Source organism: Rattus rattus, chromosome 3, assembly GCF_011064425.1.
Source record: "Rattus rattus isolate New Zealand chromosome 3, Rrattus_CSIRO_v1, whole genome shotgun sequence".
Classification (NCBI taxonomy): Eukaryota; Metazoa; Chordata; class Mammalia; order Rodentia; family Muridae; genus Rattus; species Rattus rattus.
Window position 1 is genome coordinate 214124307 of NC_046156.1, and position 5607 is coordinate 214129913.

Consider the following 5607-nt stretch of genomic DNA (forward strand, 5'->3'; position numbering starts at 1 on the left):
ATGGAATAAAAACAATGCGTCATTTCCTGTAGCTCAACTACTGCCAATTACCTTTCAAAACCATGAAAGCCTGAAAGCCATACTTTATTTCTGAAAGCGTCCCTTTAAATATGAGTTCTTTATGATCCTATTAGAATTAAATATCAGAATAGCCTTCGTTCTATATTCTTAAACATTGTAGAAGAATGTTTTGCTGTTCTACTCAGGCTGGTCTAGAATTTCTTTCTTTTTTCTTTTTTAACAGACAAAGGGTTGTTCTATTTTAATGACTGGTCCTTGCAAGGCCACAGCCAGGCCACTATGTACAGACGTGAGGGAAGCATTATTTCTTGGTCTCTTCCTCCTTGGACAGAGTATTAATGATGTCTTCCTTGCTGGCCTGGAGGCACTCCTCCCACTCTTTCTTGCTTCCTGGGATTTAGACCTGTGAGCTTCAGCCTAGTCAGCCAGTAGCTTCTCGCGGGCCTTGTCTGCCTTCAGTTTGTGGATATGTTCCATGAGAATCAACTTGTTTTTTAATACATCCCCACTGACCTTCATTCAGGTATAGGCTGTAATACATAAGGCAATCAATCCTCTTAGCTTCCTGGTATCTCCTGAGAAGCCGGCACAGAATCCTCATCCTTCTCACCCAGGTCGCCTTCTCGGGCATCCGAACATTGGAAGTACCCTTCCTCGTTCCTATGTTCATATGGCTGCCCTCCGTTGGGCCAAAGTGTTTTTCTGGCAGCGAGCCCGGGAATGGACAGCCATAGGCTTCCGATGATGAGCCCATCTTTGATCAGCTTCCTGATCTGCTGACAGGAGCTGGCATTGGAGATTTCATTGGTCTCATTGGGGTTCAAAGAGATCTTCTTTTTACCACAGCAGAGGACACTAGAGGCAGCCTCTCCTGTAGCCCGAGCTACATCGCTGTGGGTGCAGCAGTGAAAGGCTGGCCTGGAATTTCTAAGCTCAAAAATAAAATCTTTCTGCCTCAGCCTCCTGAGGACTTTTGATTCATGCCACCAAGGTTGGCAGGCTTCAGAATTTTGAGAATATTGTAGTAGTAAATTAGATTGCAGACATATGCAAAAATAATGAATACACATGTACATCCTTAGAAATATACTGTACAACTTGAAAGGATGTCTGGTTGAATTTGAGTGCTAATTTCTTCAAAATATTGGGCTTGTGCTTTAAATTTCCTGACTCTGAAATGAAAATCTAAAGATTTCCCATGTGATCAAGTTGTTCAAGTAATTGTTTTTAATGTGTTAGCAAGCATAAACCAAACTGTAGCATCCGTGTCTTCAGTCAGTAATTGTCCATGCTGTATCCTTATCAATGATCACATCTGATATCATTATCAAAACCAAAAAAAAATCTCATCGCATTGCCAATGAGATGTTGAAATATTCCAGGTTCATGGAGTACAAAAACATCTTCAAAGTAACACAGGATTGCAGCAAGTAGTAAGACTCCATTCTCATCCACATCCACATGTATCCTCCTCTGTCAGTGTCAAAGGGGTTTCTCTTCTAAGTTTTGTTTTTTTCATAAACTTTATATTATATAAGTAAGCAAAAGTTATGTTTGTACATAGGGGTGACTTTTATTTTGAAACTATAGATATTTAATTAACTTTCATAATTTCTACAATTTTTCTACACAGTAAGATATGAGCGGAAAATGCCATTCCGATAGTTTGTGTGAGACCTAGTCGGCTCTGTCTGTGTGTGAAAATACAGCCAGTCTTAGGGAAAGGAAATAAATCAGGTTTGGCCTTTTATCATAACCTGTTGATTAACTACTAGCAATCTATCATGCTCTGGGTCACATTACTACAGAACAAGGAACGTCAGCTCCCAGAGTGCCCCTCTGAGAACCTCAAGTTCATGGGAATGCACAGTAGAAGGGACCTCTGAACTCTTTCCCACAGTGAAATGGCAGCTGCGATGCGTTGGCCTCAGCTGCCTCAGTGCTGACTCTGCTTAGGGCTGTGACACTTCCTTCACAGTGCCCCAGGCCAGCCTGGGATGCTTATTAATGTGAACAATTACTGAAAGATATATAGTTTTCCTATCACACAGTTTGATCAGAACTCCCCCTTCTAACATCGTAGGAACAAGCCACGGCTGAAGGATGAGGTGGGAGTGTGTGTTGACTGGCTGCCAATGCTTTTTTCCTGATCTTTAGTCTTCTTTTTTTAAAAAAAAAAATGACGTGTGTGACTCCATCTTACCAAAAACATTTCTCACATCAGAATAACTGTAGTAGGCAATAATAAGAAAAACAAAAAATTTAAGCTTTTAAAGAAAAGGTTGAATTACAGTCTTTTCCAGCTCCTACTGCAACAGTGAAAGCGTGGGGAAAGTTGTTTCATCTGTAAAATGGGAATAGTTTATACCTCATAGCATTGTTTGTCAAATGCAAATGAAAGGCATGAGACAGAAGAGTCCAAGCTCTAGTTCTTGGAAATATGCTCATTGGACCTGAGTGGCCTGATTCTTCAGTTTGGCCTTTGCTGAAGATTTTGTTTTATTTTATTGGCTTATTTTAAAGAAGTATTAAAGGCTTACTTTCTAGTGTACTAACTAAGCCACTCAAAACTAAAAAATGAACCCTTCCTTTAGCTTATTTAATTCTTAATACTATAAGTAAATGAATCATTAATACTATCAAAAAATTTAAATTTACCGTATGTTTATTTAACTTTGCTTGGTGATATTTACTGATCAGACAAATTATTATGTTGATATTTTAAGTATCATTTTATTATTGGTATTGTAAATTTACAAAAGCTGTAAGATATTTATATCTTAATGAGCTTTCTTACTATATTCCAAAATGTGAAATGTTATTTATTATAATAGTTAATAAGTGTAAAGGCCTACCTGCTCTAAACGTTGCTATTGGCATTGGGCACTCAATTATAAAAGTACAAAGTCTCTCTCTCTCTTGAAACTTACACTATAGAGGATGGACAGAAAGTACCATATATTAATATATCCTTTATTTATAAGGGAAATAAAATATAGTTATCTATAGAAACTGACACTGAAGAAGAAACAGGGCAGTCTTTGGATGGCACTTTAGGAGGACATGTGAAAGGCAGTTCCACAGAAGGATCCAAGATGGATGAGTAAGATGGAATGACGCAATATCAGGTGTCAGAGAAACCTCCTCTTGCACAGTTACATGTACAATCAACCCTCCCAGAAACTAATGAAATGTGGTGTCTCCATAATGTGTGCCTGACCTTTTTTTTTTTTTTTTTAATACATTTTTTTTTTTTTTTTTTTCCGGGGCTGGGGATCGAACCCAGGACCTTGCGCTTCCTAGGCAAGCGCTCTACCACTGAGCCAAATCCCCAACCCTGACCTTTCTTTAAACCTCTATAATCTTGTGTTAACAAAACAACTAACAACCAGATATAGCTAGTGGAACTTATATTGAACCTTTCCAGTTGGTCCTTTTGCTTCTTTTCTCTAATGAATATTCTGTGATCATAAAATACCACACAGTATGTTGCTGAGAAGAAAAGACAGTATGGTCATGATGTCAATGTAACCCATGTCTCCAGATACACGGGGTTTTGCAAATTCTGGCAGCTGGATGGGGGCATTCTTCAGACTTTTCTAGGATTGTTTCTTAGGAACTCTTAATACAAGTAAGGATCATTCTTTATACAACTGAACAATTCCCATACTCTTTCAATGCATAGTACCTTGCAAAAGAGGTCTCTCTTGTGTGCGTCTACTTGGGTATGTGGGGGAGTAAGAGAATGAGAGTGTGAAAAAGTGGGTACCAGAAGACATGTGATAATATGCTCCTACTAGTTCCAGCCCAGAATCACAGCAATTGTGAACTGGGACCCTGGTGATCCCCAGGATTGGTGTTGTAAGTTGGCACGAGGCTGCTATAGTGTAGGGTAGCTAAGGACTGCAGTGCTGCTGTAGAGCCAAGGCAATTACACACTTTTGGTCCTCCCATCTGAGCTGTGACACAGAGAGCGAGTTCTTACAGCACAAAGCCATCATGACTGGAGTTTGATGCTCCAAACACAGACACATTCTCACTTCCACAAATGTTTTCATAAAATGAGAATGTGCTGAGCGAGGGGATTATTGTCTTTGTTTCTTTCCTTTCATTTTCTTCTCTTGTGTGAGCATACCTCGTATGGTGTTTTGACTTAGAGAAAATGAAAAACAAAGATTAATTCTGAAACTGCTAATTGTGTAAAAGCATAGATTTTCAAAGAAAGTGCAAGTTCTTTTATTAACACAGAAGCATTTTGAAGAAAAAGCATCAACCATTGTTTTTCCTTATAATTTTTCTTCCTAAGAAAATATATATTTGGGCAAGATTCATCAAAATATATCTATCAAGCACCTGTGTCTTATCAAGTTTGCTTTCAAGTTTCTAGAGAATCATAGTTAGTATAACTTATAATACAGAAGAATTTTCCTTTCAAACATTTTAACTTTTATTTTCATTATAATATATTCATATAATCATACCCTGAATTAATATAGCAAATATTATTTATACATTAGTGTTAATAGATGTTAATTAGTGTTAATAGTGCAATAAGATGTTCATTTATCCTTTGTGAAAGACAAGAAGACAGAGCTGTAAAACCACAGAGTGAAATACTTGCTTCTAGTTAACTGTAACCACAAATTCACTTTTAAGACTTAAGCCCAGGGGTTGGGAATTTAGCTCAGTGGTAGAGCGTTTGCCTAGTAAGCACAAGGCCCTGGGTTCGGTTCTCGGCTCCGGAAAAAAAGAAAAAAGAAAAAAAAAAGACTTAAGCCCAAACTTTTCATGGAGCTGCTTCATCATATTCCATGGATTTGGCAAAACATGTATGAAAATCTCAAATGACTTCTCCCTCAGAACAGACCCTGGAGAGTGGTTGAGATACAGAGAAAGTCATTTTAGTTAGAGATTCACTATCTTGTTGATGGTACACCCGACTCCTCAGACTTTTGGTGCACATGGAGGGTGTCAACAGCGGGCACTGAAGAGACGTTTGCCTCAGAATGGTATCTACACTGTACCAGGCTGAACAAAGTAAAACATATGGACCCCGTTGGCTTCTGAAATAATAGCCACACCTGTAGTGCCATTGTGACTAGGATTATTCAGTAGTCACTAGGATGACATGACCTGTCACACATTCCTTTCATGAACAGACATTCATGACTGTTGACCTCGTGCAATAGGCCCAGAGAGAAGTTTGTTTCTCTGAAGTGCCCCCCTGCGGAGTGAGACAATGGCCTAAAGCCATTTGGTTACAAACGTGGATTGCAGAGTCTGACAGGAAGTACATTTCAGAGAGGGTCTATTCGGGCAGGAGGGGCACTTATTAGAGGAAACAATGAACAAAAAGCTCCTGCCTTGTGCTTCGAATATTCCAGTGCATCCTCTGCTGCCTTAGCCCTTCGGGAAATCACAGTTCTAAGTTGCAATTCCTCCTCAAGCAGTAAACTTATCATGTGGTCACACAGCCATTTGATCCAGCACAATTGTAGACACATGTACAGTGGGACTCAGTCAGCAAAATCACTGTTCCATCCAGGGAGGCAAAAAGTCTGTAGAATTTGAGCACTGCAGGGCTGT

The 5607-nt window shown here is 39.1% G+C and overlaps 1 pseudogene; it reads right to left on the reverse strand.

Annotated features, from left to right (window-relative positions):
- Positions 1–322: 322 nt before the first annotated feature.
- LOC116896080 lies at positions 323–5114 on the reverse strand (annotated as a pseudogene).
- Between the last annotated feature and the right edge of the window lie 493 nt (positions 5115–5607).